Below are 12706 nucleotides of genomic sequence, written 5' to 3'. Positions count from 1 at the left end.
CCGAAACCCTCGCTGAGAGAGTGGTCTGCCGGAACACTCGCCGAGAGTGGGGCCCGTTGGAACCCTCACCTGGAAAGAGGAGTCCGTCAGAACCCTCGCAGAGAGAGGAGTCCGCCGTTACCCTCGCCGAGAGAGGAGTCAGCCGGAGCCCTCGCCGAGAGTGGAGTCCGACGGAACCCTCGCCGAGAGCGGAGTCCGCTTGAAACCTCACCGAGAGAGGAGTCCGCCAGAACCCTCACCGAGAGACGAGTCCGCCGGAACCCTCGCCGAGACAGGAGTCTACCAGAACCCTCACCGAGAGCGGAGTCCGCCGGAACCCTCGCAGAGAGAGGAGTCCGCCGGAACCCTCACCGAGAGAGGAGTCCGCTGGAACCCTCACCGAGAGAGGAGTCTGCCAGAAGCCTCACCTGGAGAGGAGTCCGCCAGAACTCTCGCCGAGACAGGAGTGCGCTGGAACCCTCGCTGAGAGAGGAGTCCGCCAGAACTCTCGCCGAGACAGGAGTGCGCCGGAACCCTCGCTGAGAGAGGAGTCTGCTAAAACCATCACTGAGAGAGGAGTCCGCCGGAACCCTCACCGAGAGAGGAGTCCGCCAGAACTTTCGCCGAGACAGGAGTGCACCGGAACCCTCTCCCAGAGAGGAGTCCGCAGGCACCCTGGCTGACAGAAGAGTCCGCCGGAATCCTCGTCGAGCGATGGGTCCGCCGGAACCCTCGCTGAGAGAGGAGTCCGCCAGAAACCTCGCCGAGACAGGAGTCTGCCAGAACCCTCGCCGAGCACGGAGTACACCGGAACCCTTGCAGAGAGAGGAGTCCGCCGGAAACCTCGCTGAGACAGGAGTCTGCCGGAACCGTCGCCGAGAGCGGAGTCCACCTGAAACCTCACCGAGAGAAGAGTCCGCCGGAACCCTCGCCGAGAGAGGAGTCAGCCGGAGCCCTCGCCGAGAGTGGAGTCCAACGGAACCCTCGCCAAGAGAGGAGTCCACCGGAACCCTCGCCGAGAGAGGAGTCCGCCGGAAACCTTGCCCAGAGAGGGGTCCGCCGGAACCCTCGCAGAGAGAGGAGTCCGCAGGCACCCTGGCTGAGAGAAGAGTCCGCCGGAATCCTCGTCGAGCAATGTGTCCGCCGGAATCCTCGCTGAGAGAGGAGTCCGCCAGAAACCTCGCCGAGACAGGAGTCTGCCAGAACACTCGCCGAGCGCGGAGTACACCGGAACCCTTGCAGAGAGAGGAGTCCGCCGGAAACCTCGCCGAGACAAGAGTCTGCCGGAACCCTCGCCGAGAGAGGAGTCAGCCGGAGCCCTCGCTGAGAGTGGAGTCCGACGGAACCCTCGCTGAGAGAGGAGTCTGCTGGAACCCTCGCCGAGACAGGAGTCCGCCGGAACCCTGGCCAAGAGAAGAGTCCAACGGAGCCCTGGCCGAGAAAGGAGTCCGCCAGAAACCTCGCCGAGACAGGAGTCTACCAGAACCCTCACCGAGAGCGGAGTACACCGGAACCCTTGCAGAGGGAGGAGTCTGCCGGAAACCTCGCCAAGACAGGAGTCTACCAGAACCCTCACCGAGAGCGGAGTCCGACGGAACCCTCGCAGAGAGAGGAGTCCGCTTGAAACCTCACCGAGAGAGGAGTCCGCCAGAACCCTCACCGAGAGACGAGTCCGCCGGAACCCTCGCCGAGAGAGGGGTCCGCCAGAAACCTCGCCGAGACAGGAGTCTACCGGAACCCTCACCGAGAGCGGAGTACACCGGAACCCTTGCAGAGGGAGGAGTCCGCCGGAAACCTCGCCGAGACAGGAGTCTACCAGAACCCTCACCGAGAGCGGAGTCCGCCGGAACCCTCACCGAAAGAGGAGTCCGCCAGAAGCCTCGCCTGGAGAGGAGTCCGCCAGAACTCTCGCCGAGACAGGAGTGCGCCGGAACCCTCGCTGAGAGAGGAGTCCGCCAGATCTCTCGCCGAGACAGGAGTGCGCCGGAACCCTCGCTGAGAGAGGAGTCTGCTGGAACCCTCGCCGAGACAGGAGTCCGCCGGAACCCTGGCCAAGAGAAGAGTCCAACGGAGCCCTGGCCGAGAAAGGAGTCCGTCGGAACCCTCGCAGAGAGAGGAGTCCGATGGAAACCTCGCCTAGAGAGGAGTCCAACGGAAACCTCGCCAAGAGTGTAGTCCACCGGACCGTCACCTGGAGAGGAGTCCGCCAGAACTCTCGCAGAGAGAGAAGTCCACCGGACCCCTTGCCGAGAGAGGGTTCTGCCGGAACCCATGCCGAGAGAGGGGTCTGCCGAAACCCTCGCTGAGAGAGTGGTCTGCCGGAACACTCGCCGAGAGTGGGGCCCGTTGGAACCCTCACCTGGAAAGAGGAGTCCGTCAGAACCCTCGCAGAGAGAGGAGTCCGCCGTTACCCTCGCCGAGAGAGGAGTCAGCCGGAGCCCTCGCCGAGAGTGGAGTCCGACGGAACCCTCGCCGAGAGCGGAGTCCGCTTGAAACCTCACCGAGAGAGGAGTCCGCCAGAACCCTCACCGAGAGACGAGTCCGCCGGAACCCTCGCCGAGACAGGAGTCTACCAGAACCCTCACCGAGAGCGGAGTCCGCTGGAACCCTCGCAGAGAGAGGAGTCCGCCGGAACCCTCACCGAGAGAGGAGTCCGCTGGAACCCTCACCGAGAGAGGAGTCTGCCAGAAGCCTCACCTGGAGAGGAGTCCGCCAGAACTCTCGCCGAGACAGGAGTGCGCTGGAACCCTTGCTGAGAGAGGAGTCCGCCAGAACTCTCGCCGAGACAGGAGTGCGCCGGAACCCTCGCCGAGAGCGGAGTCCGCCTGAAACCTCACTGAGAGAAGAGTCCGCCGGAACCCTCGCCGAGAGAGGAATCCACTAGAAATCTCGCTGAGAGAGAAGTCCACCAGAACCCTCGCCGAGAGAGGAGACTTCCTGAGTGCTAGTTAAGGCGAACCCATGTGGTTTATTTTGGGACAGGATAATCCCCAGGGTTAAGCCGCTAAGTGAGGCAGTCTACTCTCTTTCCGTACTTCAGAAACTGTTTAGTTAAAGTGACATTTCCAATAATGGGGGAGGAATATGTTACACACTGTGTGTCTTGTTTAGCTTGATGTAGTTTGTTAGCCAGTGCATTATGGGATTGCAGAATCCACGTTGTTTGTTAGTTTGGCTGCTGAAGCATAACAAACCAGAAGCTGCAACGTTCAATCAGCTTCCTCCGCATCTCCGTGTGTATTGATTCATCTTTGGAAAGTTATCGGAATACCAGCATGCTGTGATCAACCCCCGGGTGAGGTTCCCAAAGTTGTTCATCCAGGCAAGATCCCACAATTTATCCCCAAATGGTTTTGCCCCAGGTGAAGAGGGATAAACTCGCTCCCTGTCTCTATTCAGCTCTGCCCCCACCTCCCCTACTCCATTGGTCACAACAAGATTTACTCTAAAAAGGATCCCTTTCACAGGTACCTTTCTCCTAGATCCAATCGTTCTGGCTTTGAAGGAGCCAATACGATCAGACTTTGTTGAGTTAAAGTTAAGAGGAAGTTTATTACCGACTAAAGGCAAGAGAGGGTAAAACACATGTTCATACGATCATACAGTTTAAAAGTAAGAATTTAGCTATAAATAATGGTATACGGAACAGTCCTAGACTTGTGGGGAGAAGGTGATTGAGTGTTGCAGCTGTTTCAATTCGAGGTTCCAGTTGAATTGACTTCAGTAGATGAATAGTCGTTTTCGAGGTTCCAGTCGAGTTGATCTTGGTAGAGAGGGAGTGAGATCTGGATACCTGCAAAATGGCGATTTGCAGGGGTACTGTGTGTGGCTGTTATTTCTGGTCAAACTTCCAGCACTCACTCTCTCAGAACACCCACCAACAGACAGAGATTGGGGCAGGTTTCCAGCTCACTTTTAACCCCTTCTTTGTATATTCCAAGCGGGAAGCGATTTCACAAATCTCTTTGGGCATTGCTCACAGGATTTCTTGATGAGACGGTAAACATTTCCCATTATGTCCCATTGTCTCTGCTGGAGGGAGCAATTAGTTTCTGGATGTCTTTAGAAGTATCTTGTTTGGCAACAGGGTGGGGTTCCATTACCTCTTAGGGAGTCACCCTGCAGCATTCCAGCCAGTGGCTTGTCTGCGTTTTTAAAAACTCAGGTCTTATTTTTACAATCCAGTATTTCCGGACGCAATTCGATGTTTCTTCCTTCATTATCATCACTCCACAAAATGCAATAAGATTAATTTTCATTTCATTACAAAAAAAGGGAAAATCTTCTAAACAACAAAACACTCTCATACTCACATTAATTCTTTAATTTATCTTTTCCGGATCTAATTGGGCTCCTTTAAGCTCTGGACAGGGTGTCCACAATCACATTTGTTTTCCCAGAAATTCGGGTGATTTTTAAGTGGTACGGCTGGAGGAACAAACTCCAACGGAATAATCTGGCATTCTGGATCTTAAATTTTTCCACAAAAGTTAATGGATTGTGGTCGATATAGACTGTGGTCTCTCTGTACCCATTTCGGACATATATCTCAAAGTGCCTGAGGGTCAGTAATAAACCAAGGGTCTCCATCTCTGCTGTGGAATACCATTTCATGTTGCTTGTTGATCTTTTTAGAAAAGTACCTAATTAGTCTCTCTATTCCAGATTCATCCTCCTGCAGGAGAACAGCCCCTACCCCGATGTCATTCGCATCATTGGCTACTTTACTTGCCTGATTAAAGTCCAGGGCTGTAAGCACAGGCTTGGCGATTAAAATGGCTTTCAGCTTTTTGAAGGCTGTCTGGCATTTCTCAGTCCATACTACATTTCCTTTTCTCTGTAGTAGGCCTGTCAGCAGAGAGGCTGCTGTGCTAAAGTTTGGGACGAACTTGCGATAGAACCCACACATCCCCAAGAACCTCATGATTTCCTGTTTTGCGGTGGGAATGGGGAATGGGCTACGGCTTGTGCCTTGGCATCCTGGGCAGTATCTGTCCTTGACCTGCTGCGTGTCCTAAGTAGGTCACTTTAGCCTTAGTGAGCTCGCTCTTTGCGAGATTGACCACTGGGTCAGCTGACTGCACTCTCTGGAAGAGGGCTTCCAGTTGCTCTGCCTGGTTCTCCCAAGTCACTGTACACTAGCAGGTCGTCCAGGTACACAATGCAGTTGGACATGCCTGGCACTACCTGGCTCATCAGCCTTTGGAAGGTAACTGGGGGATTTCGGAGTCCGTAGGGTATAACCGACACTGGTATAACCTGTCTGGAGTTATGAAAGTAGAGATTTCCTTCATGCAGCTGTCAAGGGAACCTGTATCCCTTCAATAAATCTACCTTTGTGATATAGGCTGCTTTACCCCCCAATCTACGCAGTCCTCCAGCCGAGGTCTTGGGCAGGAGTTGGCTCCAGCCACTGCATTAACTTCTGGGGAGTCGGTGCAGAACCCTGTGGAGCTGTACAGCTTGGGCCCGGGCACAAGTGGGGAACTCCAGCTACTGCTACTAGGCTCCAGCGTGTAGTTAATCTCCACATGGACCTGGGCCAGCTTCTCTGGGACCAGACGATAGGGAATTTGCCTTATGGGAGGGGCCTCTCCCACATCCACGCCATGTAGGGCTAGAGTGGTGCAGCCTGGCTTGTCTTTGCATAAGCCTTTAAATGCAGTTAGCAGCCTTGTCAGGTCTGCTCGCTGTTCTACACCTGGGTGGAAGAACACGGAGTCTAAGTTGGCCAGTGTTTCTGTGCTGGTTAGCCGGGTAGGTGGGGGCTCAATGTGGGCCTCACTCACCTCTCCCTCCAATTCGCCTCACTGCTCCCCTCCTCCTCTAGGTTGCTCCCTCCAGCAATGGGACAGAGTGTTACCTGTCCCCTTCTCGGCTGTGAAATCCCTTTATCATGTTGACATGACACAGCCTTTGCTTTTTCCCCCATCCTGGGGTCTCAATTAGATAGTTCACTTCCTCGAGTTGCTATGCCGCTCGTATGGGCCACTGAACTGGGCCTGTAAGGGTTCACCTGGTATTGGTAGGGGCGCTAACAGGTAGTCCCCTGGCTGAAAGGTTCAGATCTTGGTGTGTGTGTCAGCCTGTTTTTTCACAGCCGTCTGGGAGATTTTCAAATGTTCTCGGGCCACCTCATGGTCTCTCATGAGCCACTCCTGGAACACAGCCACGTAACCCAACATGGAGAGCGCCTCCTGCTGTTCGAAGAACCTCTCCTTGACTAGTTTCAGAGGCCCGTAAACTAATTCAAATGGAGTAAACCTGGTGGCCTCGTTGGGTGAGCCCCTGGTAGTGAACAGAAGGAAACCCAGTCCTTTATCCTAGTCCCAGGGGTACTCCTGGCAGTCTGCCCTGGGCATTGTTTTAGGGTCTGGTGGTACCGTTCTAGTGCCCCATGGGACAGCGGCTGATACACTGAAGACTTCACACCCAGGTTACCCATGACTTCCTGAATATCTTGGGCATGAAATTTCAGCCTGGATCTGACTGGATCTGGGTGGGTGGACCATACCCGGGAAAGAATTGGATTAATTCCCTCACCACTGTTTGGCAGATATGGTTTTCAGGGGAACCACCTCTGGGAAATGGTTAGCCACGTCCATGATGATAAGGATATACCTGTGGCCCCTTTTGTTTTGGGTAGGGACCCCACACAGTCCATCAGCACCTTGCCGAATGGGTCCTCAAAAAGCCATCATGGGCATTATAGACGCAGGTCATATTGCAGGCTGTGGTTTACCCACAGCTTGGCAGGTATGGCAGGTTCTGCAAAACCTTACTCCACCCCAAAGACACGGGGCCGGTAAAAGTGCTGGCTGACCTGGGCCATCCATTTCCTCATCAGTAGCTCATTTTTGCTGTGGTAGCACTCAGGGACTGCTTCTGCCTCTGCCTCATTGTCAGCAGCCTGAGCTGATGATTTTAACAGTGGGTTAGCTTGCTGGGCTGCTACCAAGGGAGATTTATCACCTCCTTAGGGTCGCCTAGAGTCCTGAAAAAGGTTTCACGTAAGCAGACCGGAGGCTCTCCTGTCTGCAGTACCACATCAGCTTCCTCTGTTGGAGCCTGTCAGGCCAAAGACCTGGGTTACCACATGGTACATGGCCCAGCACTTTCTCCTGCACCTGTCAGTCTCCTTGACCTCAGTGGGCTTCTCTGAGACCACTGGAGATGCTTTACCATTTGATCCTGCCAGGTCATTGATGAGGAGCAGGTCACCCCTCCACAGACAAACTGGAGACCACTCCCATGATCACTGGCCCTGCTCACACTCCAGATGTACTCAGTATAAGGGGATGGGCATGTACCCTCCTTCAGTCCCCTTTACCAACACCTTGGCACTTACTGCACCTCTGGGAAGGTCATTCCTTTTCCCAACAGCAGTATTTGTCTGGCCCCTGTGTCCCTCAGTATCACTACAGGCTAACTCACCTCACCCTGGGGAAATGCTACCACCCTTTCTTCAGATACAAAATCCTGGTAACTCTCAGGGACGTGTTTAACCTCACTCACATTCTCAGGAGTGCCTCTACAGGGACTCGCAGCCATGGTCACAGCTATAGCCTGGTCAGCAATGGTTCCTGACCCCCATTCTCTGCACCGGGGGGTATGTGCCCTGATAAATCCCACTGGCTTCTCCCGTAGTCTCCAGCAGTCAGCCCGAAGTTCCCTACCTTTTGGCAATTAAAACACAGGCTTACTTTCCATCTCAGCATCACCCTGTTCTGAGGAGGGCTCCCAGCATTTCCGTCTCTCCCATGGGTGCTCAGTATCCGATCACTCTCTCCACCTCTATCCTTCCCAGTTGGTTTGGGGGGTGGGGTGGTGGGGGGGTGCGGGGGGTGGGGGGGATGCGGACTAGGGAAGGGTCTCTTCTGGGACCAGGGTTTGTGGATCAACTCATAATTGTCAGCCAGTGTGGCTGCCTGACTGACCCCTGTGACCCTCCCACCCAACTCCACCCCACCCTGCTCCTCTAGGTGTGTTCTTATTGGATAGGGTAGGGCGTTTTTAAACTCTTCAAGGAGAATTATTTCATGGAGGTTTTCGTAAGTAGCTTCTGTTTTAAGTGCCCGTACCCACTGGTCAAAAGCTAGTATGTCTGGTCAAGCCGTTTCCTGAGGGTACGGGATTTCTGACGGTACACCTCCATCACTAACTGGTACACACTTAACATGGTCCTTTATAACTGCCTCATAGTCAGTGACACTTTCCTCAGGCAAGAGGGATTAAACCTGGTGAACTTTCCCTGAAAGTTTACTGTGCAGTAAGAGGGACAAGTGTTGGACTGGACACTATCAGTTGTGCTAACCACTCGAGAGATATAAAGAAGGTTTCCACCTCAACTTCATCAAACTCAGGGGTTAGACCAGCAAACCGGGCTGCCTCAATCCTTAACTCCGAGCGAGTGGTGTCCTCAAGGGACCCAACGTGATGCCTGCTCCTCAGTTTGAGCTGCTTTTGTTGGAACTCCCTTTCCTCTCTCTTTTCTCTCTCCTGAAATTCTCCCTCTTCCCCTTTCCTGAAATTCTCTTTCCTTTCCTCTCTCCTGAAATTCTAATTTCCACTTATCCGACTTGAATTTCTCTACTGCTATTTTATCCATTTCACCATCCTTAGTTTCCACCTGTAGACCATCGGCCGCCCCTTTCAAAATTTCAGGTTTTCTGGCTTCTGGCCGAAATTCTAACCCTAAAAGCCTCACTAACTCTTTTAACTGTTCGAGCGACAGAGCGTTTAGATCCTCAAACTTAACTGTTTCTGGTTCTGCTAGAAAGGTACTGCCATCAAAAGTGGACATTTTAACACTTCAGTTGTAAAGACTCAAGAAAGTCATTCTGCAGTTTCTAAAAAATTGATTTCAAAAGGACAATTTACTTTCCCCACTCCAATTTCATAGAATCACAGTGCAGAAGAGGCCCTTCGGCCCATCGAGTCTGCACCGACAATTTGTTCAGTTCATCTGTGGGAACAAAATATTCCAGACTCTGATCTCCAATTTGTTCAAATCCCAGACGAGCGTTCCAATTTGTTAAGACCCAGGTGAGGTTCCCCAAAGTTATTCATCCAGGCGAGATCCCACAATTTATCACCGTATGACTGGGACACCCCCAAATGGTTTTGCCCCGGGTGGAGAGGGATAAACTCGCTCCCTGTCTCTATTCAGCTCTGCCCCCACCTCCCCTACTCCATTGGTCACAACAGGATTTAATCTAAAAAGGATCCCTTTCACAGGTACCTTTCTCCTAGATCCAATCGTTCTGGCTTTGGAGGAGACTTGATCAGACTTTGTTGAGTTAAAGGTACGAGGCAGTTTATTACCCACTAAAGGCAAGAAAGGGTAAAACACATGTTTATACGGTCATAGAGTTTAAAAGGAAGAATTTAGCTTGAAGTAGGTGAATATATATATGTATAAAAAAGGTATACAGAACAATCCTAGACTCGCGGGAAGAAGGTGACTGAGTGTTGCGGCTGTTGCAATTCAAGTTTACACAGGATCCCTCTACCTGCCTCACTTGCAGTCACACCCTGCTGACCCTGAACTTGAGGTACTTAATCTACTGGGTGTGACCTCCTCCTGAAACAAAGCGTCCAGGTAACTCTCCCACCTCCGCATGTGCCACAGCATCCGGAGCTTGGACTCCAGCTCATCAATTCTGAGCCGGAGTTCCTCCAGCAACCAACACTTGCTGCAGATGTGGTCACTGCGGCTCGCAATGAGATCTGCCAGCTCCCACATCATACAGCTACAGCACGTCAACTGCCCAGCCATCTGGACTTAGATAATTCATTTATTAATTGGCTTTGCAGTGTTTTTTTCCCAAATTTGGTGCAGATTTCCTACCAACCAATCAGGTCACAGCTTTCCTGTGATGTCAATTTTTCAGTTTTGGCTTCAGTCAGTCTGTGCCCCGAGGTCACTGCTCCGGTGCTCCTCCCTCTGAATCTGCTCCCTGGAGACAAGGCCGCGAATCCCCGAGGTAAACTAGATTTATACTCACCGCTCCGGTGCCCCTCCCTGGAGACAAGGCCGCGAATCCCCGAGGTAAGCTAGATTTATACTCACCGCTCCGGCGCTCCTCCCTCTGTGTCTGCTCCCAGGATTTACTCACCAATCAGCTGCTTTTTCTTTAAAATCCGCTTTCAGAAGAGTGTCCCTCACAGGTCTGGTGCACTCCTGAAGGCACTGCCTCTTCCTCTCTCTCTCTTTTTCCAGGTTTGAGGAGGAGGGAGGGATGGAACTACTACAGCAATGTAATGTTTGGGGCTATTCCGTTCTTTGACAGTGGGTCCTCCTTGATTCCCTGCTGAGTCACGGTGTCTTCTCCCAGAATGCTTCAGTCACTCCTCACCAGCGCCCTCTGTTGGATCCGCCTGCATGGTTGAGGCCTTCTGTGCCCAATGGGCACCGCAGGGACTGGGATGCTTTATTGACCCCTTTAATCACGTTCTGATTTTAGGTTTGTAAGTTTCCTTTAGATTTGTATTTCTTTTTGCAATATCCCTTAAAGGTGCTGCCTCTTAATTTGTCCCTCGTTTTTACTAATTTAGTTCACTAATGTCCTTTAGGGAAGGAAATCTGTCATTCTTACCTGGTCTGGCCTATAGGTGGTTGACTCTTAACTATGCTCTGAAATGGCTGAGCAGGTCACTCGGTTGTATCAAACTGCTAAAAAGTCAAAATGGAATGAAACTGGACGCACCACCCGGCATTGGCCTAGGCACTGGAAATGACAACGGCAAACTCAGCCCTATAGGCCCTGCAAAGTCCTCCATCTGGGGGCTAGTGCAGAAATTGGGAGAGCTGTCCCACAGACTAGTCAAGCACAACCTAACATAGTCATCCTCACAGAATCATATCTCACAGATAATGTCCCAGACACCACCATCACAAACCCTAGACTGACAGCTCCTTATGAAGATGAAGTCTCGGCTTCACATTGAGGATACCCCCCTCCATCGTGTTGTTTGGCACTACCACCGTGCTAAATGGGATAGATTTCAGAGCTAGAAACTCGAGATTGGGCATCCATGAGCCGCTGTGGGCCATCAGCAGCAGCAGAATTGTACTCAGACACAATCTGTAACCTCATGGCCCAGCATATCCCCCACTCTCCATTACCATCAAGCCAGGGGATCAACCCTGGCTCAATGAAAAGTGCAGGAGGACATGCCAGGAGCAGCACCAGGCATAGTTAAAAATGAGGTGTCAACTCGGTGGAGCTATAACACTGGACTACTTGTGTGCCAAACAAGTGGAAAATGGAATTCAATCCAGAGAAGTGTGAGGTAATGCATTTGGGGAGAGCAAACAAAGCAAGGGAATACACAATAAATGGGAGGATATTGAGAGGGGTTGAGGAATTGAGAGTCCTTGGAATGCATGTCCACAGGTCCCTGAAGGTGGCAGGACAGGTGGATAAGGTGCTCAAGAAAGCATATGGAATGCTGTCCTTTATTGGACAAGGTATTGAATATAAAAACAGGGATGTAATGATGGAACTGTATATAGCGCTGGTTAAGCCACAGCTGGAATTTTGTGTACAGTTCTGGTCACCAGATTACAGGAAGGACATAATTGCTCTGGAGAAAGTGCAGAGGTGATTTAGAAGAATGCTGCCAGGGCTTGAAAATTGCAGCTATGAGGAGAGACCAGATAGGCTGGGGTTGTTTTCCTTATAACAGAGGAGGCTGAGGGATGTACAAAATGATGAGAGTAGACAGTAAAGACTTGTTTCCCCTAGCTGAAGGGTCCATTACCAGGGGCCACAGATTTAAGGGGATTGGTGGAAGAATTAGAGGGGACATGAGGAAAACTCTTTTTCACCCAGAGGGTGCTGGGCATCTGGAATTCACTGCTGAAGTTGGTACTTGAGGCTAAAACTCTCAACTCATTTAAATGGTGCCTGGATCTGCTTCTAAAGTGCTGCAGGCTGCAAGGCGATGGACCAGGGGCTGGAAAGTGGGATTCAAATGAGCAGATAGTTTCTTTTTTTCTCTTTTATGGGCGGCGCATACACGATGGGAAAAATGGCCTGTTTCTGTGCCATAACTTTTCTATGGTTATCAAATACCTTTTGGAACTCCAGGTACACCACATCTACTGGTTCGCCCTTTCTATCCCATTTTCTACCCTTTTTTTCCCCACCACCTCCTCCCACTCCATCCCCTACTGGTCCACCTGTTACTTGTTCTATGTTGTTCTTACACACAATGCTACCTTTGTTCTGCTATTATCACATTCTGCTTTCTTACCTTTATGTCACTGTCGACACCTTTTTTAGCACAAACCATGACCATTAACGTTCCTTTTGTCCTGTAGTTCATCACATCTTTGTCAATCCTTCCTTTGTCTCCACCTGTAACTGGCTGTCTATCCAGCTTCACCTGCCCCATCTCCCTTAAACAGAATAAATTTCATCACTACTCACTCCCCTTTAGTCCAGAAGAGTCATACGGACTCGAAATGTTAACTCTGTTTCTCTCTCCAAAGATGCTGCCAGACCTGCTGAGTTTTTCCAGCATTTTCTGTTTTTGTTTCAGATTTCCAGCATCTGCATTATTTTCTTTTATCTTGGAGAGAGCCAGTGTGAACTCAATGGGTCGAATGGCCTCCTTCTGCACTATCAATTCTGTGATTGTGCGTGTGTGGCTCGGAGGGGCTCTTGTAGGTGGTGGTGTTTCTATGCATCTGCTGCCCTTGTCCTTCTGGGTTTGGATT

Source organism: Carcharodon carcharias, chromosome 31 (assembly GCF_017639515.1).
Source record: "Carcharodon carcharias isolate sCarCar2 chromosome 31, sCarCar2.pri, whole genome shotgun sequence".
Lineage (NCBI taxonomy): Eukaryota > Metazoa > Chordata > Chondrichthyes > Lamniformes > Lamnidae > Carcharodon > Carcharodon carcharias.
This window is presented reverse-complemented; position numbering follows the sequence as displayed.